This window comes from Rhipicephalus microplus, chromosome 7 (genome assembly GCF_043290135.1).
Source record: "Rhipicephalus microplus isolate Deutch F79 chromosome 7, USDA_Rmic, whole genome shotgun sequence".
Lineage (NCBI taxonomy): Eukaryota > Metazoa > Arthropoda > Arachnida > Ixodida > Ixodidae > Rhipicephalus > Rhipicephalus microplus.
The window spans coordinates 64173757-64201100 of NC_134706.1; positions in this window are offsets into that span (position 1 = coordinate 64173757).

The following is a 27344-nucleotide window of genomic DNA, read 5'->3' on the forward strand; positions in this document are numbered from 1 at the left end:
GATGCGTCGCGGTTTTTTTTTTTTCCTCCTTAGTTAATTTACGCACTTTTTCGTTATGACAAGACTGATACCCTATTAAGAAGGCGAAAACGTGCTAGTCAACTTCTTAATAAATTATGTGCCATAGATTTTAATAATAAACCTTAGACAAATATTTTTTTCTAATGTTATATTGATGTAAGTACGAGCGTAATGTTTGGCTCGCCTAAGTGTTATACCTCAGTGTTTCAACTTTTATTGTAAAACAGAAACTTCAAGGCACTGCGTTATTTATAACGACCATGATGACGTCACCTTGACCATTAATAACGACCGTCATTTTTGTCTTCCCTGCTTAAGGTATACGTCGACACATAGAGAGAAATAAAAAGAGGGGTGTATTAGAATACTAGTCCACTAGTTCATTATTCTATGAATATCTGTTTACTAGTCTATCTATCGGGTGTTGGAGGAGAAATTGTATATTACGGCTGTGTTGAAATTCTTAGACAGCACGTAGACAATCTACGTAGACATCTTAGAAGACAGCGCCGAGCCCATGCTGTCCGAGAATTAGAACACGTCTTGGCGGCTTTTACGCGATCAGGTGCCACCTCGCGTCGAGAAGAGAAAGCCAAAATAAACAAACGCAACAGTTGTAATTTCTGGCTTATCTCGTATTGAAATCTAAAAAAAATATATTGAACGTTAAATAATTGAGCTACTGGAGAAGCGTCTTCTCTTGTGCAGACGACCATTCCGGCGAGATACGATCTATCTGAGCAATTCGCTAGGCCGCCATCTTGTTTAGACAGAAAAGTAGCCTGCATCGTATTTCTCTACAATGCGGTCTTCTCCGAGCTGTCTATTTTGTCGGCTACGTGAGAACGGGACTTGAGATGCCCGCCGTCTATTTAGCTGTCTATTTAGCCGTCTACGGTGAGTATTGGAACACACCCTGTATAGCGTTTCTCGCCTTTTTTTTTTTCTTTCTCTTTTCTTCCGTATCTCTAGCTACGCAGCTGAACAGAGTTCCGGTTGGGTGCCACAGCTCTTTGCAAGCGTCACCGTCGCAGTCGTCGCTTTTGAGACAAAACTGGTTTTCACAATGATCGTCCAGATCGTGTTTCATGTCTGAGATCATTGTGAAAGCTGATTTTGTTGACCGTTTCGCCGTGGGACGGCGCCACCGGTGACAACGGCTCGTAGGGGAGGAGCCGCCATTCACGGACACCTGCGGGAGACTCGCACCGTGTGAAAGAAGGTATAAACTTTGTGATAACGAGCGTCAGCTCGTCGACAGTAAGGCTTCTTAATAAAATAATAATCAATTAAAGCAGCTTGCACTAATGACGCAAGCCTTCTTCGTTTCCAATCAGTCTCATCTTTCTTTCCTTCCTTCTTTCTTTCCTTCTTTCTTTCATTCTCTTTCCTTCCTTCTTTCTTTCTTTCTTTCTTTTTCTTTCCTTTTCTTTCTTACTTTCTTTCTTTCTTTCTTTCTAATATTCACGTCTTTCTTCGTCCTCTTTTCACTATTAACACGAAAGTGTTTCTTGCCGATATCCACCAAGATTTTACTGGCGCATTTCCGTCATGAACATGACGTTGTTAAAAAGTACATAAACGCATCGCAAAGGAAAAAAAACAAAATAAAAAAGTAACACGAATTTGAAAGACCTGCGAATTGAACCAATGGGCTGTCGTTCCGCGGTGATAGGAAACGGGCGCTTAACGGGCTGTCCCATCGACGTATTCACGGAGAGTCCTTCAGATGCGCCTTATATTTCTCACACTCCTTCGCTCTGTACTAACGGTGTCAAATGAAACCCGAACACCGGCGAGCCTTCGCGATAGTATAGTGCATGCCGTCCACCTATCGCCATGCACGGACAGGCGGGCGCATCCTGTTCGGCATCTCTTCGCACAAGTGTGTGTTTGCCCATGGCGATAAGTGGATGGCACGCACTATATACCACCACGAAGGCTGGCAGCTGTTCGGGTTTTACTTGACGCTGATAGTACCCGCATTCTTTGTTGAGGCAGTACGGCCACCTAAGAGCGGAGGAGTACTGTGTTACGACACTAACGAACACCCACACAGAACGTTGTGGTGGTCTCAGCTCTCTGGCACCTCAACGCCAGCGTAAGAATAGACGCTAGAGTTGGATGGACGGATGGATGGATGTATATGGCTGTACCCTTTAGATCGGGTGGTGGGTAGTGCCAGCAAGCCGTAATACTATGATGAACCAAAAACTTTCTTTCCCTTGAAATAGTGAGGTTGAGTATTCGAACTTTGCAGTGAAGGGTTTAATTTTCACTCATGCCTTGACTTTAGCCACCAATCAGATAACCTCCTTCTAGTTAATCCTACCCGCTTAATGTCTATTTTGCGCTCCCTGTCCCTAAACCCCAGTGCTTTGAAAAACTCTGCGCCATCATCCTGAACTATACGGTGAATCCCTTTACAGAACATTATCAAGTGTTCGGCAGTTTCTTCTTCCTCTCCACACGCACTGCATACCGTGTCTACCCCTTCGTATTTGGCCGGATATGTCTTGGTTCGCAATACTCCCGTCCTGGCCTCAAACAGTAGAGAACTACCCCGAGTATTATCATAGATCTTTTCCTTGGCAATTTTCTGCTTAAAAGTTTGTTATAGCGCCCCTACCAACGCCACCTAGGTGGTGTGTGCGCTACTTGAAACACAGTGTAGCGTGATGTCTGAAGTCAGCTGCGAGAAAATTTCTGGAGCAAATTTTTGAGGCCACAAACGGAGGCTGTGATTGCGGCAGGCTCTAGGCGCTGATTTGACCCGTTGAGGACGCAGTTACGTTGTCTCCCTATCCTTTGTTTGGCGTGGGTGACGTGCTTCGTCTTTCGCGTTGTGCTAGAGCGTGCAGCGTAGTGCAGCATTCATGTGCACCATTGGTTTATCTCCGCCGTCTACTGATACGAGTGCGACGGCACCGACTACGGGAACTGCTGCGTTAACCGCCGGCGAAAGTCATCGGCATCGACGGCTGAATGACTTGCGCATGTGAGTGTAGTGCAGCGATATAAACGCCAGGGTAGAGCAAGGGGCTTTTGCACGTTCGTTGCTCAAGTTGTGTACTATACCTCTCACGTTTGTGAAGTTGAGCGCATTGTGACCCAACTGGCTGCCATACAGACGCCGATGCTAGACCGAAATGATCGTATCTTTGCCTAAGCGGCCTGTTTTGATATCGGTTATCAGACAAGCTACGACGTAAGACCGTCGTCACGATGAGCGTTATAAAAGCGGAGCCTTCATTGAATAAACGTGCATTCGTTCCTAGCTGGTTCCGGTGAACTTGTTTTTCCTCAGCCGCGATCGAAAAACTGGCGCTGAAGATGGGACTGATAGTACGATCCCGAAGCAAGAACCGTCACAGCTGTCGAAGCGAAACGGACGGCTGGTCAAGAACAGAAGGCAAGTTTTTCAACATGGCGATTCCACTAGCCTCAACAAGTTTCGGAAGCACGTCAGGCTTTAACCCTAGAGGCGATGACATCGATTCATATGTGGAGAGGAGGAGGAAGCAACAAAAGGGAGAAGGCAGGGAGGTTAACCGGAAAGACATCCGGTTGGCTACCCTACACTGGAGGATTAGGGAAGGGGACAAGAAAGATGAGAAAGAGGGAAGAGAGGGAAAAGAAATGGGGGCTTGCGCAGAGGTGGTGTACCCAATGAACCGTATGTGGAGAGGTTTCAAAACATTGTTGCTTTTCATTACGTTTTTGAGACAAAGAACCTGAGATTGTTCTAGAACGCAGTAGTAAGTACAGTACTCACGAATGGAATGAGCACACTCGTAGCGCGTGGCCGCCAATACATGTACCGCCATTCGCGGGTGTGCGCGGAACCATTGTGTCCCTTAGTGGAATAGAGTGAGGGGGAAAGCACCTACGGAGCAGGATTGCCCTTTCCGGTCGCCATACTGTCGTCTTGTATGTATAGTTCACCGTGTGTACACTGCCAGCGTGGCGCTGCAAGGCTCCCGCACATTAAATTAAACTCTTCACTGCAAACTCTTCACGGCTCTTAAAACTCTTCATGGCTCCCGCATGAAAATTAAACTCTTCACTGCAAAGTACGAATCCTCAAACTCACTTTTTAAGGAAAAAAAATAAATATAGTTTTGGGTTCATTAAGTAATACGGCTTGGTGGCGCTAGCCACCGCCCGATCTAAAGGGTACAGCCATATCCATCCATCCATCCATACATTCGCATGTCGACCGACCTGGTTCGCTGCTGCGTACCACTTGCACTGCAGCGCCGGCAGACGACCCTCTTGTTGTTCGCACTTAGGCGCGGCGGTACGGATGTTGTGCAAGTAAGAGACATAATTCGGCTAAAAGATGGCGCCTCGTGTGCGTCGCTAGACACGATAAGCACCCGCAGCAAACCGTGGACAGCTTACTTCGTGGTTTCCGTCGCGACATGTAATAAAGTCAGTCGCAGACCTGTCTTTATGCAACGTGGAAACAATATGATGTATAAGCGTTCTTGGGGCAAACTGTGGCCTATTGTTGAATAAAAAGGGCAGAAGCCAGCTCGTTCTTCCGTGCACAATAGCTCTACAAAAGTTTGCCCCGCAGAATGGCCGCACTATTGGCTGCTCGGTGTAAAACAACAAAATACTAAGATATTTTATCAGTGCTGGATGAAAACAGGTTCGTGGCTGCTGCTTTTCTTTGCAACTACAGCTATCATGAGATTACGACTAGGGTCGCGTGTGCCATGGTGGTCCACCGCTGCCTTCGGTGTCCATAACTACTATCGCGCAATGTACAGAAAATAGGTTTAAAAACACCAAGGACACAAGGGTATTCGAACCCCGTGTCTCCTGCGTGCCGGCTCCGTATTCTATAACGAAGCCATGTGCATGCTTAAAGCTCAGTTACAAACTGGCCTTAGGCAGGTTTGATTTCGGGAAATGAATCGTGTTAATATGAGCAATGAAGCATTTCAGAGCTGCAAAGGAACAACCAGGTGTCACGCAGTACGAATATAATAGCGAGTGGGGCATCGAATGCTCTAACCAATTACGAAACGCCACCCCACCGTGGTTGTCTAGTGGCTAAGGAACTAGGAACTCGGCTGCTGACCCGCAGGTCGTGGGATCGAATCCCGGCTGCGGCGGCTGCATTTCCGATGGAGGTGGAATTGCTGTAGGCCCGTGTGCTCAGATTTGTATGCACGTTAAAGAACGCCAGGTGGTCGAAATTTCCAGAGCCCTCCACTACGGCGTCTCTAATAATCATATGGTGGTTTTGGGACGTTAAACCCCACATATCATCATAATCAATTCCTCTAACTCATAATCCATAACTCATAATCATAATCTTCTAAATTGTGTTGCAAACCCACGCTTGGGGATTGACGAGAAACCGCATATTTTTCAAGAATTAAGTTTTTATAATAAGACTAGGAGTGGTCTATTTAAGAAGAAGAAGAAAGATGCAATAGGGCAAATTTATTAATGTAATAATAACCTCTACTGGTATTGAAACAGTGAAGCGGCGACTTTAAATTTAAAAAGAACTTTGGGAAAGCAAGCTTCAGGCATAATTTCTAATTGTCGTCGGCCACATCATCGAAAATTTGCACCAAGTTACTTGCAAGTGTGTAGTGCATACCACGCTTCTCTGAAGAACGACCTAGGATGGGATAGGAAATGCGTCCTATACTACAGGAAAGCTACGATGTTTATTGACGTAGTGGGTACCCTGCAAAGCGTGCTGGTTGCGGTTACCCAAAGAACGTTTAAAAAGGCTCCGAAAGGCCGCTCTTTCAGCGTTCGCTGGGACTGTGCAGTGCATTGTGCGCAGGCCGACTTCAGTAGATGGCGTCTAATTACAACAGCCGCTAACTAGACGTGACGCCTGTATCATAGGAGTACACATGCAACGTTTTTAAGGTTAGATAGCCAGCACAGCATTAATGATTAATGTATAACCAACATTCACGCCGGCATTGGACATTTTTCGAAAGCAACTTCGAGACCTGGCGTGGCTCTCTTGTAAAATACGTGTTACTACGCAGATTGCCTTGGTTTGATGACTACTGGGACCTTCATATTCAGTCTTTGCACTCCTCGGGTCACTGCTGCTGATAACCGTTTATCTTGACGCTTAAGTTATCTTGACTTAAACTATCAATGCCTGTTCACGACGCCGTTCCTGCGTATATATATATATATATATATATATATATATATATATATATATATATATATATATATATATATATATATATATATATATATATATATATATATATATATATATATAAGCTGTCGAACAACTGTGGTAGATACTAAGTGTTAATCACCTGTGCCACATACCCGCATACCAGCGGCACATACCCGCCCGTGGGTATGTGCTACTGTCTGGCGGAAAGTGTTTGACGACTTACGCGACGGTATTGTGACATTACTCATGTCCTGACCAGCGCTTCATATTTGTCATACCATGTTACCCTCCCATGCTAATTTTGGTTCATGCCAGGTTAAGGGGGTGACCACGAGAGCACCCAAACCTAAGCGGCTAAATAAATAGATAGATACGTTCAAAGTCGCCGAAGTTTGCTAAGAAAAGCTTCGCATTTAAATTATCTTGCGTTTTAGGCTGACTCGGACTCAGACTCGCCGAAGTTTTCTGGAGCCAGGCTAACACTCCCGAAAATTTTATTTACCGGAACTTACTCGAACTCACGCTCACTATAATATAATCCAAACCGACACACTCCGTCTCGGACTCAGGGCTGATCTGAGTCAGTGGCTCTGAGTGAGCAGACTAACAATTAATTTCGCTGACCTAAGAAGCAGATGCATGTCATATTATGCGTTTAGGCGAAGTTGACCGGTCGTAAAGCAACAGGGCTTTTGGCAAGTGCGTCAGTTAGGCTTGCTCTCTATAGGGAGCTACATTTCTTTAGAGTACAGTGCCTATAATATACAAAAAAAAACACAAGACACACTGCTTTGTGCATGTCTTGAGAGTTTTTCATTCGTCCCCATGGTGCCAGCGTGCAGCGAGTTTACCAAAACATTCTTAGCAAAACAGCAACAGCCATGACTATACCTCCCACTAGCTTCACTGTTTCTTTGGCATTGGGCGTCAGGATGCAAGATGCGCTGATTTAAATTTTCCAGCACAAAAAAGTGGTTGTGAAGGATTAAGTACTCTCAAGTTTTTTGTTTTTTTTTGCATGAAGCCACAACTACCCCAAAGGGCTGTTTTGGAAGCTTCCCTACTAAAGGATGCGGCCTCAGTGATAGGCATGAGGACTCCTTGATTTTTCTTGTACTCTATGGCGTACGGCTGCGAGAATACCGAGGCAACGATTGCCTATAGGGAAATTAAGCTTTCTTCGAAGTACGTTGTTTCAATGAACAGGACGTGGAGATTGTATTCATTTCACTTTCATAATAAGTGTAAGCTACCGTTCCTGATGGCGACACTTTCAATCAATATCCGAAAGGCATGTGCGGTTCACGGAATAGATGTCCGATGACGACTTTCAGTGGTGGGCGTTCAGGTTCAGAACTTGGCGCACTAGCTTTTTTTCGGATCCGCACTTTGGTGCACTCTTCCGCATTTCCGCTTTTTTCGGATCCGCATTTTGGTGCACTCTTCAAGTTCAGGACACAAGATCCTTCGACGGCCAAGCTCGTTTTAAAGCGCTGCGGCGGTGCTAGTTTTGCTGAAATGTCTACAAACGAAAATTTCTTTTTTTGTCGTTTTGCCGATACTTTCCTCACAACTTGCTCAGAATATTCAGGAAATATTAAGGGTACCGCACCGGTTTTACGCGTGGCTTCTTGTGGGCGATCTTGCTGACGACGCCGTTCACGGAGATAGTTAACGCGTGCGCGATAGAACTCTCGCAAAAGTGTTATTTTTCCTCACTAAAGCACAGCTGTTGCTTTCAGTGTCCTGTGTGCTTTTTTATCCTTCTGTCCCGTTCCGAGAGTCGTGCTTGATCATATGGGGCCGTGAATAGTGATAGTCGCTGTTTGTCCTAACAATAACGAGGTGCGCAGAACGGAACGGAACCGTCGTTCGCTTTGGCGTCGACATTCTTTCACTCACCCCATAGTTCCCGTTGTGACAGGCACGGAAACATGACAACCCCTCACTCACACTTTAACGACACGGACACAAAACCCTGTAATAAGACTGAAAACGCGAACACAGAAATCCATGCAGCCACCGTAAATTTACTGTGCGATGCAGACGACACACGCTGTCGGCACCCACCTAAAGTCCCTGAAAAAAAGTAGTGCCAGCCGCATCCCTTAGTCTATACCTCCTCACCCAGCAACCACAGCAGCGCCTCTAGAGTGTCCATCAGGGAACTAGAATGCGAAAGCACGTGGGCGCACTGGATGTACCTCACGCTTGGGCAGCTCGGGCACTGCTACGCCATGTGTTCATCGAGCGGCCGTGCCTCAGGTAGAGTGTACTCTGTTCGTAAAGCGCCCGCTCGCGAAAGTGCACAAACAATATGGCGTTTGCGATACCTCATAGAGTTTTATACAATAATACCCAGAGATGAATCTGGCACTGTGATCGAGTACCTCCATGGGAATCACGGGAAATAAAGGCTTCGGATTGGATAGGGTTAGCTAGCGAACTGGCAACAAACCTTTTTTACGGTTTCAGTATCGTTCTTCACACAGCGTTGGTAGTGGAAGGCGGTTAAGATCGCTGAAGCAGTGCTTTTATGGTTCGAAGAGGCTGAAGACCACTAGGTCTCTTTTTAGTTTGATGTTCGAGCTTGAGGAGTCGTATTTGACAGTTTAAACGAGGCGTCGTCCACTCACCGCTGCGCATAGTTGTTGCGTTTCATGCCAGTGCGGGATATCGCATCAAGTTGATGTTTTTTTTTTCCACGAGCGCGTCTTGCCTAAACTCATTTAGGTCGACTGCAAAACGGTGACGAAGCTAAGTAGACGCACCATCACGCTCCGCTGACTCGGCTTCATAACAGAACCAGAGGTGCTTCGGGGGCAGACACACCGCTTGGACAGACGCACCTAGCGTCGCAGAAGATGAAACGTTAAGTGTTTCTCACCTAATACTGTACTGTTATTTCTATAAATGGATAATGCGTACTTTGGAGAGCAAAACAAGCATGCTTGTTTTCAAGTGTTGTAAAGAATAATTCATTAAATCTTAATGCCAATTCCGGAACGCAATGGCAGAGTGATGCAAACCCTCGTGGTTAAATTTGCTTAGGTTTCACTTTTGTCGCCTCGTAACAAAAACCTTTTGCAATAAAGTTTGCGTACAAATAAATGGCGTACGTTTCAATGAAATATAAGTTCATATCACTTTGTTTTACACTCAGAAAAGAAGCGTCACGAATCTCAAGAATGTAATCCATCCAAAGCAGATCTGAAGCCGGTACTTCCCATAATTTCCATGGTGGTACAAGCGCCGCTGAAGGAGCCCGCATAGACACTAGCGCCAGATTACGCTCTAGGTAATATTGTATAAAACTCTATGCGATACCTTCACAAAAGCCATGCACGCGAGGGGAGAGGTGCCTGCACATTGACACGGATGGCGCTACTGTAGTTTTTTCAGGGACTTTACATGGATGGATGGATGCTATGAGCGTCCCCTTTATAACGGGGTGGTGACAAGTATGCCACCAGGCTCGACAAAAAAAAAAACCTTTTTTCTTTTTTTATGTTGGCCTAATGCCTCTACTTTGATAAATTCTATCTTAATGGAAAAAAAAGGTAAATTTTCAGCTTAAGTTCTCTGCCATTTACGGCACACTGTCCATATTTTATTTTTCCAATATTTATTTTTGTCCTTTCTCTCTAATATTCTGCCACCAATACTCTAACCGTCTCTTACTTATTTCAATCGCGGGTGTGTTCAGCTTTCCATTGTTGTCCCTAAAACCCAAGGCTTCCTGTAGGCTCGTGCCCAAACGTACACCTGGGTGGATATCTCCACATTCAATCAGAACGTGCTCCGCCGTTTCCTTATCTTTCCCGCAGCATGTGCATTGTTCTTCTTCTTTACTGAATCTTGCTTTATAACTACGCGTTCTAAGGCAACCCGATCTCGCTTCAAACAGTAAAGCGCTTCCCCTTGAATTATCGTAAAATGCCTCCCTCCTTATTTCATTTTTGCCCTTTCGGTAGTTACTCAAAGCCGGTTTTTTCTCCATAGCTGCCATCCAGTAAATCCTCTCCGCCTCCCTGACTTTTCCCTTAACGCTCTTTGTTGACATATGGCTTACAATACCAGCCGTATATTTACTAGTGAGTCTTCTAGTTCTTTTTCTCCACTGTGTGTCCACGCTCTTCCTATACAAATAACGGAACACCTTCTCTGCCCATCTTTTCTCCTTCATATTTCTTAGCCTTTCTTCGAACCTTATTTTGCTCTGCGCTTCCCTCGCCTCAAAACCTGCCCACCCCATATCGCCCTTTACAGCCTCGTTTGTCGTCTTCCCGTGAGCACCCAACGTGAGGTGTCCCACAGTCCTTTGATTTACATCCATTCCCGATTGCACCTCTGCCCTCATGCACACCACTGAGTTCCCAAAAGTAAGCCCTGGAACCATTACACCCTTCCACAGACCTCGAAGCACCTCATACCTATTGTATCCCCACAACGCTCTGTGCTTCATTATTGCCGCATTCCTCTTTCCTTTTGCTGCCGAGGCTTTTTCCTGTACCTCCATGTATCTATCACTCTCATTTACCCATACTCCAAGGTACTTGTATTCACTTACCCTCGGTATTTCTTGGCCTTGTATGGACACCGTCTGATCACAGGGATCATTGAATACCATCAATCCACACTTCGTTACACTGAATCCTAGTCCAAGAGCTTCACCTTCCCTTCCGCATATATTCGCCAGCTGCTGTATATCATCTCGACTGTCCGCAAATAAGACGATATCGTCCGCATAAAATAAACCTGGAAGCTTCTGCTCAATCATCATGCCGCCCTGTTTGTGTGACAGATTAAAACCAATGTTGCTACCTTCTAGCGCTTTTTCCATACTCACCATGTACAGCATGAATAACAGCGGGGACAAAGGACATCCCTGTCTCAGCCCCCTGCTAACCTCAACGTTCTCTTTGCTACGCATTCCTTCCCACTCTATGCAAACTGTATTTTCTCGGTATGTCTCCCTCAAAAGCTGTATACAGTCGTCGCCCATGCCCATTCCTTTCAATATATCCCACAAAATTTCCTGATTAACGTTGTCGTATGCCCCAGTGATGTCTAGAAAAGCCACGTACAAGGACCTATTCTCTATTTTAGACATTTCAATACACAGAGTGAGAACAAACAGGTTATCGTCTAACCGCCTGTCGACTCGAAATCCGTTCTGAAGTTCTCCCAAAATATCGTTATGTTCGGCCCATGTTTCTATTTTCATTTTTACTGCTTGCATCGCCAACCTGTATAGTACCGATGTAATGGTTAGTGGTCTATACGAGCGAATCTTGTCCTTTTCTCCCTTGCCTTTATAGATTAAGTTCATTCTACTTTGTCGCCAACTGTCTGGTATTTGTCCGTCCTTTAAGCTTTTTTCTACTGCTTTTAACAATGCTTCTTTAGTGTTATGTCCTAGTTCGTTAATGAGGCTAACGGGAATCCCATCTAAACCCGCGGCAGTGCGCTTTGGAATTTTTCCTTCGGCCTTTTTCCAGTTGAAATTATCAAGTACTAGCTCTTCCTCTGTTGCTTTCTCCGCCACACTTTTACTCACCGGGGAGATCCCCTGGACGCTCTTTTGAAACGAATCGGCTGTTACCTTTTGGACGTAACCTAGCGCTTCGTACCCTTCCAATTGATTTCCTCCTTCATCTAGAATATGTTGTTGCGTTGTGACAGACTTCCTACCTAGCGCCTTTATGTGGCTCCAAAAAATCCTAGGCGCGGCCTCCTTTTTTTCGTGTATCTCTGTCATCCAGCGTTCACTTTCACCTTTAATTTTTGCCTCTACCAATTTCTGTACAAGGGATTTTTTCTCTAAATATATTTCCCATATTTTTTTGACTTCGTCCTGCGGCCGCTTCTCCTTTTTTGCCTTTCTATGCTCCCGTGATGCTTCGCGTCGCTTCTCGATCGCCTCCCGGATTTCCTTGTTCCACCAACTTTTTGGCTTCCTTTTTCCTTTCCAGCAAACAGTTTTCTTCTCTTTTCCTATCTCCTTCGTCATTAGATGTAACAGCTCACTATACTCCCAGTCCTTGCCTGGTATTTCGCCTACTTCTTCCTCGACTCTTGCGGCTATATTTATTATTTGTTTGTCATTTAAATACGAGCTGCCAGACTTTGATTCCATGCTCATATTTTCAGTTTCGTATCCCATTTGTAATGTTATTCGTTTATGATCACTACCCAAGCTGTTAATGCCTTCCTCGTCTATCCTCATTTCTGTCAGTTTGTGGTAAATTCCTTCAGTCATGAGACAATAATCAATACTTGATTGCTTGTTTCCGACTTCCCATGTGATCTGGCCGTCACATTTAGGCCCCGTGTTAACTATCTCCAGACTATGTTGCTCGCAAAGATCTAGTAATAACTTCCCATTGGTGTCTGAATATCCGTCAAGGTCATGTATGTGGGCATTCATGTCCCCTAGAAGGATGATTTCGGCCCCATTACCAAATTCCTTAATATCCGCACTCATGCAATCCACTATCTCCTTATTCTTTTCTCTGCAGTTATTCCCCGTCCACAAGTAGGCTACCCCTAGCCACGTTTCCTTTCCACCTACTGTGCCCAGAACCCAGAGGTGCTCAGAACACGTCTGTTTCACTCTAACCCATTTGGCTCCGCGATGAATTAGCATTCCTACACCCCCACCTTTCCTTTCCGATATGGTCCTGTTACACCCTTCCCAAACATAATTTTCAATATGTGGTGGCTCTTCCAAGTCTCTAAGGTGTGTTTCTGTAACCGCATACACGCCTATCTGTTCTTTGTTTAACTGCTCCTCAATCTCTAACCATTTTGCCTTCTTTCTGCCACCCTGCATGTTTATGTAACTAATTGCAACACGCGCCTTTTTCCTTTTTTTTTACCTTTTTTCTGGTTTTTCGCAATTCTACCTGTCAAAGCGTCCTCCTGGTTGTTTTCCCTGTTACGAGCTACCCCGGACTCCGAAGGGCCCGTGAGCCCCCCAAAAAAGCTACTGCGCGTCCTGCCAGTCGCCAGCCCACCTCGTGTCCAAGCCTCTTATCGAAATGAATCTTGTCTCTTTGGAATCCACCCCACCTGTGCACTTCCCTGTTTAAATCCACTACCTCGAAACCCTTCTCTCGACTAATTCGCCATATCTCTTTGTTTGCGTCGACAACCGCTCTTTGCAGGTTGACGTTGCGTACTGGTACTTCCGGTACTGTGCATACTACAATTTGCACCTGGGGGGACACGGCGCGCATGTCATCCACCCCTTTCGCCAAGGTCGTCGCTAGTCCTGACGATTCTTTTTTCAGGACGTCATTTAACCCTCCCGCAATTACAACGAGGTTACGATTGTTAGCTTTAGCTGCGAGTTGTTCACCCGCTTAATTGACTCATTACTGTCCCCAGCGTTTGTCCTGGGAACGTCCCTATCGCAACTCTCTTGTCGCCTTTCACCCTTTCTTTGATTGCCGCTGCGCATCGGACTAAATTTGAGTCACCGGCGATGATGACCTGTTCAGACATTCCTTCTGAAACCTGCACCTGGCTGCTGACTAGGTGACTAGCGTGAGTCACGTCTGCTGGTTTGCTCCTTCCCTCCCTCAAAACTACTTCCCGGTAGCTGGGCCCTGTGGCCAATGTATCTGCCTTTGTCATGCCTGTTTCCTTCATCTCTCCCGCACGGGGGGTCGTCGCCATAATGCTTCCGCCGTCACCTGCGTCTTCGTTCCCTTTCACGACCTTCGATAGGCCCTTCTCAGCTGCCCAAAGCCTTTCTTCCATGGCTGACGTTTTCTCTCGCTCCTTCGCCAATGCGTTCTCCAGCTCTGCGGTTTTCTCCATGAGCCCACTCTGGACCGCCATCATATTTTTCATTTTCTCCTCGAACTGCACTGTCTACACTTGGCGTCATCTTCTGCTACAAGCGGGTGTCACACACCCTGCCAAGCGGGTGTCACACACCCGCTTGGCAGCGCCCCTCGCGGCCACTTCGGGCATTCATCCAAATAGGTGCCAGCCCCCCTCCATAGAAAACAGCTGGCGAGCGGCACACACGCCAGTATATTCTAGACACTATACTTTCAAGACTTGTGTCTCTGCGCATGCTTTTTCCCCCACCCGAGAAAGAAAGCATCGCCTTGCTGCTATAGAAGATGTTAGAAAAAAAAACATGATGAAGAGGACGTAGCTTCGACAACGCAAAAATACAAGCATGGTGAAATATTGTGTAAGTACAATCAATGAATAAAGCAATGTCATAAGTAAAAATAAAACAAAACAAGCACAGAGAAGAATGACATAATAAATTATCAACGCGAAGAATAAACTTCCGTGCACAAGACATGAACTATGTCGGTGCTCAGTTGTCTCGGGTACGTTTGTGTTGACGACCCACTGTTGGTAACCACTTCGCAGTTTACGTAACTCCACGTATCACTGCATAAGGCACTAAGTAACAGCTTAGTAACTTCTCAGAGAGGCCACAGTGGCGAACAGGGATCCTCACCCAAACTCGGTCTCCTGTACTATAAGACACGTATCTGTGGTGGATGATGAAGCACCATGCATCGGCCTGCTTCTGCAGACCAATGTGGAGCCGTGCCAGATGCCAGCTTCTTTGGCACGCAGTTCAAGTTCACTTCACTTCACTTTTATTTCCTTAAAGACCCCCTGTAGGGGTATTACATAAGGGGTGGTGCATAACAAAAAAAAAAAAAAAGAGAACTATACAACGGTGTTTTTAATGGCTTCTGCAAACATAGATGGGTTAGTGATGGCACAGGTGGCGTGAGGAAGGCCATTCCAGTCTTTTGCTGCTCTTACGAAAAAGGAGGCTTGGAATACAGTGGTCCGGGTACGTGGTAATGCGACTTGTAACGGATGACCAGTGCGATGGGATATGTGCGGAGGGGGCGTGATGTACGGTGGATGATTCAGTGAACTGAAATAAAACATACGAAAAAGAGAGAGGGCGGCACACCGTCGGCGTGAAGCAAGGGTTTCTAGACCTGATTCCGCCTTTAGAGATGAGATGCTGATATCGTATGAATATGCAGAATGAATGAACCTGGTAGCCCGATTTTGAAGTGATTCGAGTTCACTTATGATGTATGATTGATGAGGGCTCCAGATGGAAGATGCATACTCGAGTTTGGACCTGATAAATGATTTGTATGCAAGCGTCTTGACGTGAGGCGGAGTATGGCGTAAGTGTCGTCTGAGAAACCCGAGTGATTTATTAGCAGACGAGATGATGTTAGTAGTGTGATGACGCCAAGACAGGTCATGAGCCAAGGTGATGCCGAGGTATTTGAATGATTGAACTGATTGTATGGGAACATTAGTGATGGAATAGGTAAACTCAAAAGGGTTACGGTGGCGAGAAAAAGAAACGAGCTTACATTTATTAGGATTTAAGTTCATTAACCAACGATCACACCATGTTTGTATGTTGTTAAGATCATGCTGAATTAGTGTTTGGTCATGAATGTTGGTTACTGATCGGTAGATTACGCAGTCATCGGCAAACATACGAAAGTTACATGATACATGCAATGGTAGGTCGTTAATGTAAATTAAAAAGAGTAGAGGCCCTAAGACAGACCCTTGCGGGACACCTGAGGTTACAGGTAGTCGGTTAGATGAGTGATTATTAATAAACACAAATTGGGAACGATTAGTCAGGAAAGATGTTATCCATGCAAGTACATTAGGATCTAGATTTAACAGAGATAATTTAAGAATTAGGCGTTTGTGAGGGACAGTGTCAAATGCTTTGGCGAAATCCAGGAAAAGAGCATCGGTCTGAATGTTGCAGTCAAGGTTAGAATGTAAGTCGTGAATGAAAATGGCCAGCTGCGTTTCACAAGAATAACCCCTTCGGAACCCGTGTTGAGAAGGATGAAAAAAGTGCATTGAGTCCAAGAAGTTGATGATATGGGAGTAGATGACATGTTCCATGATTTTGCAGGGGATACTTGTTAAGGATATGGGACGGTAATTTAGTGGAGAATCTCTGTTACCTGATTTGTAGACTGGAACGACCTTGCCTACTTTCCAGTCTGCTGGCAGAATGCTTGATGATAATGACTGCGAAAATAACAATGTAAGGTATGCGGCACACACATGTTTAACATTTATGAGAAGTTTTGAATTAATGTCATCCACACCTGCAGAAGAAGAAAGCTTAATCTTTTCTATAATCGAAATGATGCCGTCCGTAGAAAATGCAATCGGGGGCATAGACTCGGTGCTGCGCGCAGGTGAAGAAAAATCGGGAACTGAACTCTCATTCGTAAAAACAGAGAAAAAGGCCTCGTTAAAAAGGTTCGCGCATTCATTGTTGTCGACTATATCGCCATGCGCATTTGAAAGACTAGTGGTGCGCATCTCCTGAGGGTTTATCATCTCCCAGAATTTGCGAGGGCTGGTTGCAAGCATTTTGGGCAGCTCTTCATGAAAGAACACGTGCTTGGCGTTTCGAATGGTTCTAAGATAATCATCTTCCGCGGCGTAATATTTTTCCCATAAGGACAGAAGTTTAGACTGTTTGGCTGATCGGAAGAGGCGTTTTTTCTTGTTTCTTAGTTTGTGAAGTGTACGTGAAAACCATGGCTTGTTTCGGTTTGCGGTAAACGTTATTTTTGGGATAAATTTCTCGACAAGAGTGGCTAACTTATCTCTAAATATAATCCAATTCTCATCCACAGAGCGTGTATGGCTTATTCTCTCGAAATCAGGAAGAAAAGATATCAATTCATTATTGATGGCACTATAATTGCCCTTGTCGTAAAGACGGATTGTTTTGGTGACAAGATCGCGTTTTACAGGTCGAAACGCAAAGGCCGCATGGATTACCTTGTGGTCACTGACGGCACGCAGATATGTAATTGATGATAAGCTCTCTTGATGACTAGTTAGTATTAGATCTAAGATGCTGGAATTGCTCTCTGTAACGCGCGTTGGTTGGGATACAAGTTGGGTTAGATTGCAATTCAGGCAGAAATCTATGAAGTCCTTTGCGGGCTCACTGCCCACAGCTGACGGGACGCTACTACTCCAATCTATTTGAGGGAAATTAAAATCGCCGAAAAGCAGTATCTCTGCTTGCGGATACTGTTTCCCAAGGTCACTCAGGTTGTTGTTGAGCTTATATGCGAAATCTGGGTCACTGTTCGGGGGCCTATAACAAACGCCTACAAGGACAGTATGAGGGCGAGCACGGCAAACGACCCAAAGAATTTCAAGTTCAGGAGAGTTGGTCCTGGCCACCGAGCACGATAACTGTTGGTGCACAGCTATCAGAACCCCGCCTCCACGTGCGCCTGTACGGTCCTTACGATAAAGTTGAAATCCAGGTAGGTGATCTAGCACTTCTGCATCGGTTATATCATTTGTCAGCCAAGTCTCCGTTATCACCAATACGTTACTGCTTGATGACAAAGCAAGCTCAGAAAAAGTTATGCGTTTCGGAAAAAAACTGCGCGCGTTAGCAAAGACTACCGAAAGTGACAGGCCAGATTGAGGTGTGGGGGTGTGCCCGGCAGATTTGCGCCGAGGAAATTGCTACGACGCTTCCCTTACAGTTTGCGATTGCTCATCGTAGACGTAGCGCTTGTGACCCATTAGCAGTGTCTTGTACGTGATGGAAAAAGGCAGCGACTTGGTTTTAGCAAAGGCAATCAATTGCCGACGGACGTTTTGCACACGACGTGAAAAATCTTCACCAACACTAAAAGTGGTTCCTTTAAATTTCCGTCCATTAGAAAGAATCTCTCCTTTTGTTTTATGGAATGCGAATTTAACTATTATGGGGCGATGGTGGTTAGTACCCTTGCGGCGACCCAGACGATGCGCGCGCTCAATTTCCTTCGGATCGATGGAAATACCTAGACGATCACGGCAGTGCTTGATGACAAGTTGTTCAACTTGGACAAGTGCTTCCGATCCAGTTGATTCAGGAAGGCCATAAAATATGAGGTTATTGCGCCGAGAATGATTCTCGGCTTCATCCACGCGTGCTTCAAGCTTGCGCAGAAGGTCACTCGCGCGAGCGGTGTCTCTTCTGAGCGCTTCCACATCAGTACGTAAGGAAATAATATTTTGGCAGTGCCCTTCCAGATCAGTCATGCGTCTACTGAGATCTGCTATAGATTTATCTGTTGATAGCAAATGGGACTTAAGGTCCTGTACCTGAAGTTCTTCGGTGTCAGTCGTTAGCTGATCGGCATATCGATCGATATCGATATATGAAGAAGCATATCGTCCAACACCGTCTGAAGTTCGCGGACGCAGAGAAAGCGAAATGGTGTTAATCGTGTTGTCTCTTGAACGGCAGTGCGACAGAAAAGGCAGAATCAGACTCATTGTTTTGTGTTGAATGTCGATGTTGGAGATCATGTCTCTGATGGTCTTGTTTAGTCTCTCGGCATGGCTCTTCGTCAATGGATGGTCAGAAGTGACCTTTTGATGTCTGGTGTCGCTCAGTCGAGAACGCTCATCGCATTTAACACTTGTGCCTCGTAGAATCGCCCCCGCCTTGGCGTGGCGTGTCAAACAGTTTGTTTTGACAGTCACAAATAGTCTGTTCCGACATTCAGACAACAAGCACACGGATCTTTCTTGTAGCGTCAGTTGTAAAGGGCGGCATTATATCTTGACTGCTTTCTGAATAGGCTTAACGGGCTGCTCGATCAGCTTGCTCATTGCCAATAATTTCACAGTGACTTGGTAGCCATTGAACAGTTATTTAATGCCCTTTTTTCAAGTAAGCGGAATACCGCTTCTGCAATCTCAAATGCCAGCTGCTCGTGCGGACCACGGCGTAAAGAGACTGGAGGGATTGCAGTGCCGCCTTTGAGTCACTGAAGATGACCCAGTTTTGTGCCCGTTCCTCGGTGATGAAATGTTTTGCGACACGAAGTGCTGCGATCTTTGCTGCTGTCAATGTCGATGTAGAATCCTTACTTAGCCAAATGGTCTTCGAGTTGGGTCATTTGGTTGAAAAAACCCGGCCGCCGTACTGGATGGTGTCTTCAGTGCTGTCATTCGCGGCAACTCTTGACGTGCTGTTAGGCTGTGGCCGAACGTTAGGGCCAACAGTGCGTTTCACCTACTCTGGCGATAATACATGATCTACCTAGATGGCCAGATCATCGACCATGACATGCGAAGCGCATGTCTTCGCACGTGTCCCATGTAACTACAAGGAGGTAAGAGCGGCCCTTAGAACAGGTTTTTTTTTCTTACAAAACATTGTCTCGAAGGCAGGAGGATGCCCACATGTGGGACAGATGGCGAGATATAACTGCGTTGCGACCTTTTAAGCGTTCAGGGACTGGGCGAGTGTCTGCGTCTACGAGCGCTCGTATGATCTAGTCGGATGCATTGCCAGATTATCCTCACTTTCCTGACTGGCAGAGTCGTGGGCGTGAAAGAGTGCATCACTGTCTTCATGCTTGCGACCGGACTTACAGACCACGGTCACATCAAATTCCTGTAGGTGCAAGCTGCGTCGTACCAGACGTCCTTAGAGATCGCATATGTTTGCCAATCATCAAGGCCCTTTGTTGGTGGGAATAGGAAGAAAGATCATGATGTTGATGACACTAGAGTCACAGTTCTGCAGCAAGGGCGAAGCAAAGAATACGATTGCAAAAAATTGGAATGCCACATGACGAACGGGAAGTAGGTCTGTATTTGCAGCCTGACACTAAAGCGCAAAAGATGCACAAGAAGGACTCATGGATGATTGCGAACTATCACTGCTGAACACACAAGAAGGGCCCTCGAAGAGAATGTACAGGTATACACGGGTCTAACCAGAACTAAAAACTGCCATAGTTGTTGCTCCTTTGTGTTTGTCAGTACGCAACACATGTTGACTGCGTCAGCTCGTTCTTGTTAAATACGGAGGCGCGTGAAGTGACCCCTCCATGCATTCGGCAGCGCGCTGACGTTCAAGGCATTGCTCGCCCGGTGTTCTACATCGGCTATTGGAAACAGAAATGGGCCACTTTTTAGTTCACAACTCAAGATCTGTTGAAACAAGATGTGCCTTGCTTTAAAATGCGCCCTTCGCACACTATCACACCGATGGTACTGAACATTCCGAAGAGCCTCCGAGATCTGCGTACTGCCAGCGGAAAATGCTCACCGTTAGCCTGCCGAAGGAATGGAACATCGCTGAGCTGTCTAACGCAGCACGCTGTGGAGCGAGCAGTCACAGCTTGAAATTCTGGTAGCGCACTTTTGAAATTTTTACTATATATTGCCGCGAACGTATAACAGACCGCGACGAAACGACGTCTTGCTTGCCCTCAGACCAGAACGCAAAAGCCCTCTTCTTTCTTCACTTCCAAGGGATTCCACCTACAGTTTATGGCTCATACCCATTACCTGTGACATTACTCCCTCTCCTCGAAAAGCATCGGCTCGATGATGGTAATGAGCGTTGAGAAAACAAATGAGAAAAAAAAAGATGCTATCATGGAACCCAACAACTCCGTCGTAAGGGAGAAAAAAAAATGGGCTGGCGTCCTAGAAGTACTCAATAAAGAATGGAGTAAGTACACAAGACAATAAATAAAAAGAACCAAAGTGACAAAAAATAGTCATTGCATGGTAAGTTAGTCCACGTTCGATGGATGACGCGAGAAATATGGCTTGAGTCTTGACACGTGCACCACATCACTTTGTGGAAACCGACGGAAACGTCTTGAGGCGCCCTCAGGGAGAACTTCATACGTAACGTCACTGAGTCGGCGCAGAACTTTGTAAGGGCCGAAGTAGCGCCGAAGCAACTTCTCAGAGTGACCACGCTGTCGAATGGGAGTCCACACCCAAACTTCATCGCCTGGTTGGAAGGTAACCTCTCGGTGTGTAAGGTTGTGCGTCGGCAGTTTGACGAGCCTGAATACGGCATCGGGCGAGTTGACGGGCCTCCTCGGTGCGTTGAGCGAACAATTCAGCGTCCGTGTTGAACATGCTCAAGTTGTTGGGAAGTAGCATTGCGTCGAGCATTGTGGTGACCTCTCGACCATGAACTAAGCGAAATGGGGTGAAACCTGTACTCTCTTGGACTGCTGTATTGTAAGCAAACGTTACGTAAGGGAGTATATCATCCCAGTTCTTGTGATCAACGACCACTTACATTGATAGCATATCTGCAATGGTCTTGTTCAACCGTTCAGTGAGTCCATTTGTTTGGGGGTGATAACCCGTGGTTTTCCGATGTTCTGTACCACTTAGTCTCAGCACTTCTTGAAGCATCTCTGCGGTGAAAGCTGTACCACGATCAGTAATTATCACAGCTGGCGCTCTGTGACGAAGTACGATGCTGGTGACAAAAAACTGCGCAATTTCGGCTGCGGTAGCTTTGGGCAGGGCCTTTGTTTCGCTGTAACGCGTTAAATAATAGGTGGCAACCACAATCCACCGGTTTCCAGACGAAGAGGTGGGAAATGAGCCGAGCAAGTCAATGCCAATTTGATGGAATGGTGTCTTCGGCGTGGCGATAGGCTGTAATAGTCCTGCTGGTCGGACAGGTGAAGTCTTACGGCGTTGGCAGTCGCGGCATGTGCGGACGTACTGCTTGACTGTCTTCGCGAGGCGGGGCCAGTAGTATGAGTGGCGAATTCTTTCCAATGTGCGCGTGTAGCCAAGGTGTCCGGATGATGGTTCATCGTGACAAGCATGTAAAATATCGTCCCGAAGCGAGGTCGGCGCAACCAGTAGGTAAGTAGCCTGGGTATGGTCGAAATTTTTCTTATAGAGGACTCCATCCCTGATGCAGAACGAGGCCAGCGAACGTGCAAAGTTTCGAGGAAGGCCGCGTTTTCGGCCTTCGAGGTAGTCAATCAGCGGGCTTAGCTCCATGTCGTCACGTTGTTGTTGAGCCAAGTCGGTTGCTGACACAGAGGAAAGGAATGTATCGTCCTCTTCAACGTCCGCGTTCGTACTTCAAATTGGTGCACGCGAGAGACAGTCAGCATCAGTGTGTTTGCGTCCTGACTTGTGAATGACTGTAACGTCAAATTCATGCAGCCGAAGGCTCCAGCGTGCTAGACGACCGGAAGGGTCTTTGAGGTTGGCGAGCCAGCATAAAGAATGGTGGTCGCTAACTACCCTGAATGGTCGACCGTACAAATAAGGGCGAAACATTTTTATAGCCCAAACAACGGCTAAGCATTCTTTTTCTGTTGCAGAGTAGTTTTTCTCTGCAGATGATAGTGTTCCACTTGCATGGGCAATCACGCGCTCTACGCCATTTTGCCATTGAACCAGTACAGCTCCAAGTCCGACGTTGCTGGCATCCGTGTGTAGCTCTGTGGCAGCGTTATCGTCAAAGTGACCGAGTACAGGTGGGGCTTGGAGATGGTTTCGTAGCGCGTCAAAGGCATGATGCTGATCATGACCCCAAACAAACGGTACGCCGTCTTTCGTAAGTTCATTTAGCGGTTCAGCGATTTTAGAAAAGCCTTTGACGAAGCGTCTGTAATATGCGCACAGGACAGGACAAACAACTTTATTTGGTCCTGAGAGGCAAGGCAGCGGGCCAACTATGTATGTCCCCACCCAGCCGTTGGCTAGTCCCATGTCGGAACAGAGAGGCCATGCCTCTCCGCTCGTTCACGGGCCCTCTGGACAGCCTGAAGCTGGACGTCTTGTCTGGGGTCTGTGATTGCCGTCGTCCAGTCTTCTTCTGTTTTAAAATCCTGTAACGTAGGGCACTGCCAGAGCATGTGACTCAAAGAGCAAAATTCACCACAATCTGGGCAAAGTGGATCAATATCCGGATGAAGCATGCTCAGAAAGCCCCTAGAGGGGTAAGACCCCGTCTGGAGCATGCGGAGCGTGCTTGCTTGTGATCTGTCGAGCTTATGATGGGGAAAGGGAAAAGTCTGTCGCTCTCTTCTGTAATGAGATGTTATCTCGTGAAAAGTAACGAGAGGATCACTGTGGACGAGCTCTCCCGAACTCACCCGAGAGACCACCCCGTCGCGGCTTGTGAAACCTCGCGCACAGTCGTGGGCTATCTCGTTTGGGTTCAGGTGACCCGGCAGTACGTCTGGTCCCATGTGAGCGGGAAACCAGACTATGTGATGAATAACGTCTGAGGGGGGTTTGCTGTGGAGAATTCTGGCTGCCTCTGTGGCTATCAATCCCGATGCGAACGCCCTAACGGCCGCTCGGGAATCGGTGTACACCGTGGCGCGTTTCGTGTCCAGTAATGCCAGCGCTACAGCAGCCTGTTCTGCTACATCGACCAAGGAGGTCTTCACTGAAGCTGCCGAGACAAGTTCTCCCCTGTCATTGACTACTGCCACGGAAAACTTGCTGCCGCCGGCGTGGCGCGCCGCGTCCACAAATGTCTCTGTTCCGGAGAGGTTCTTTATGCCCTAGCCCTCGCCAACCTACGACCTTTATTGTGTTGGGGATGGATGTTTCGTGGAAGAGGGTCAACAATAAAGGAATTCCTTGTTTGATAATCAAGCTGCGTAGTTTCTCCCTGATTGAAGATAGGACGGAGGCCTGCCGCATCGAGCAGTTTTCTTCCTGTTTTGAAACACGATAACCGAATTATTTGTGCTGACCTTTGCGCTTCAATTAATTCCGAAGTGGTGTTGTGCACTCCCAACTTCATGAGTTTTTCTGTGCTAGTCGTGATTGGGACGCCGAGCACCTTTTTGACACTTTTGCGCATGAGCGTGTCCAATTTATCCCTTTCCGTTTTGGTCCAATTGAGAGCCGCCACTATGTATATCATATGGCTCATGAGGAAAGCGTGGTGGGCCCTAAGGAGGATATCCTCACCTATGCCGCCCTTCTTGTTGGACACCCGCATAATTAATCTCAGAATGTTCTCTGTTTTTGTGGTGAGATGGGCTATAGTCTTTGCGTTGCATCCCTTAGAGTCTAATAAAAGCCCCAGAATTTTCATAGAATTGACTCTAGGAATTGTGCGACCATCCTTGGTGCAAACGCTAATGGGCACCTGATCGAGAGGGGTGAGTCCCCTAACACCTCGTCTAGCCTGTCGGTACAGCAGGAGTTCCGACTTTTCCGGCGAAAGCGCCAGTCCCGTACCTTCCAGGAAAGACTCTGTAACGTCCAGAGCCTCCTGTAGAGCTTGTTCAACCGCCGCCTCCGATCCTCCGGGACACCAGATTATAATGTCGTCAGCATATAAAGCGTGTCCGACATTAGGAACTTTAGAAAGGCTTGCCGACAGCTTGCGCATGGCTATGTTGAATAGAAGGGGGGAGATAACTGCCCCTTGGGGAGTACCCCTTCGTCCGAGTTTGAAAGGCTCCGAGACTGATTGTCCCAATTTTATTGCCGCCGTCCGACTCTCGAGGAAAGATTCAACGAAGGAGAAGAATTTAACTCCCAGGTTCAAAGCCGATATCTCCTTAAGAATATAGTCGTGTTTGACAGTATCGAATGCTTTAGTGAGGTCCAGTGCGAGGACCCCTTTTACATCTTTGCTTGGAAAGTCAATTATGTGTGTTTTGAGGAGAAGCATGACATCTTGCGTGGAAAGTGAGGGCCTGAAACCTACCATATTATATGGAAATAGGTAATTCCTCTCGATGTAGCGCGATATCCTGTTGTGTACTGCATGTTCTGCTACTTTGCTAAGGCAAGAAGTAAGGGAGATCGGGTGGAGGTGATCTAAGCTGGGTGATTTACCTGGCTTGGGGATTAAGACCACTGTGGCCCTCTTCCAAGTTTCTGGTACGACGCCCTCCTCCCATACCCTGTTTATCTCCTTCACTAAGGCCTGAATGGCTTTATCATCCAAATTTCTTAAGAGCCGATTCGTAACTCCATCGGGACCTGGGGCAGACCTTCCGTTTAGGCTATGGAGCACTTCCCTGATCTCAGCTTCCGAGAAGGGAGCGTCCAACTCTGGGGAAGGCACACCCTCATACCGGTGGGGGACAGAAGTTGAGCTCTGGCTAAGCGGGAGGTACTTGTTGGCAAGTATCTGAAATTGGGAAGCTTCTGAGATGCCTGCCATTTTCTCCTTATTAATAAGTCGGTCTATGGCTAGTTTCTGATTGCCTTTGGATTGTCTATCATCTAGGAGGTGTTTGAAGAGGGTCCATTTGCCTCCTCTGCGCATTTTCCCGTCCGCAGCCGAGCAGGCGTCCCTCCATTGTTGTTTATGGAGTTCGGAGCAGTGCTCCTCAATATGCCGATTGGGCTCCGCAATCTTTTTCCGTAGCCTGCGATTTAGCCTTTGTTTTTTCCATCTCGCGATGAGAGAGCGTTTGGCGTCCAGGAGGTGCGCTAACCTTGCATCCATCCCCGGAGCATCAAATTCTGTTACTATTTCTTTGGTGGCCTTCTCGACATCCTTCTGGATTTGTATAAGAAGTTCACTGAAGGTGTCATGTACTGAATCATCTTCACCTCTGATTTGCCTAAAAAGGTCCCAGTCTGTATATTTATAGGTTCTTGGGGGTGGTGCTCTTATTTCCATCCGGAGTTCTATGATGCTGTGGTCGCTTCCCAAGTTCTCCTGTAAGTTGGACCACTCGACCACCGCATTTCTAGTGAAGCTGAGATCAGGCATCGTGTCTCTGGCGACCGAGTTTCCCAGCCTCGTGGGAAAACGCGGGTCGGAGATAAGCGTTAGGTTTAAGTCTATACTGGCTGCAACTAGATTGGCCCCTTTCTTTGTCCTCGTAACATAGCCCCAAGACGGATGGGGAGCGTTGAAATCCCCAGCTACTATTAAAGGGTGCGATCTGGCGGCAGTTGCGACCCTATGAAGGAGTGAGCGGATATTATGTTTATAAGCCAAAGGAGGGCTATACAGGTTAAAAACGAATATGTTGCTTCGGATTTTGCCGTTGGGGATGATTTCAATTAATTGTGCCTCGAGACCGGATCTCTTATCCGAGTCGCAAATTTTGACTTCGTGCTGCTCAAAGGAGGTATCTTTCCTGACTAACGTGGCGATACCTCTGCCATTTGCGCCTTTTTGGCTAATCGAACGGTAGCCCGAGAGAACTACCTTCTCGCTAAGTGTTTCCTGCAAGAGCAGGACGTGCGGTCTTGACGCCTGTGCTTTGATGAGCTGCAGTAGAGCAGCTTTACGCCTTAAGAAACTTGCGCAATTCCACTGCCAGATAATTATGTTTCCGGTTTGGCCCGCCATTTTGAATATTATTGAAGGAACATAGCCTGCGGCGAACTCGTAGCGTCCGAATCCTGCTGCACTATCTTGGCTTTTGCAATCGTACCAGTGTTGGTCGTCTTGAGTTTGCTAGAGTCAATCATTTTCATTTTAGATTCGAGGATTCCTACTCGACGTGTCAGGTGGGAGACGCTCCCGTCCATACGTTCTATTGTGCTAGATTGAATGGCTAAGGCCTCTCTCACCTGCTTGAGCGATTCCTCAATCGCCGTTAAAGACGCGAGTGCATTTTTCTCAGGGACCTGAGCGGGGGACTCGTCACTTTGCATTGTCACGCTTTCCGCGATCGCGGGGGGCGAAACGGCCTTGCGCTTATTCGACCCTCCTGCTTGAACCGGTATGGGTGTGGCTACTTCACGGGGTTCACGCGAGTTGCGGAAGAGCTCGAACTCGGCCCTCAGCGTTCGTAGTGCTTCTTTAAGTTCTGCATTTTCTTTTTTAAGCATTAAAATCTGTGATTGTTCTCTTTTTTGCTCTGGTAAAATGCCCTGCGTTACCTTTTGGCCGCTTGGGATGTTCATCCTGGCCTTGTCCGCCCAAGACATTTGCTTTTGAACGCGGCCCTTGGAACCCGATCGTCCTCTCGAACGGGAGCGACTGCTGCCCTTGTCACGCCCTCTGGAGCGAGAGCGCGATTTGCTGCCGGAGCGTCCTCTGGAGCGGAAGCGTCCTCTAGATGCCGATCTGCTGCGATGAGCACTGGAGAATGATTCTTCTTCCGCCAGTCCTTCTTCGCCTCCAGCTGTGTCGGAGCCACGCCGCGCGCGCCTACGGCGGCGCCGCCGTCTTTGGCGCACGATGTAGGGCACCTGGAAGCGCTTTCTGCACTTGCGGTCCGCCGTTGGGTGCGCTCCGCCACAGATGGCACACGTGGGATCACACTGACGATCCGGTGATGGTGACTGCATGCCGCATCCGCGGCATTTCTTCTGTTCATCGCCCTTGGGGCAA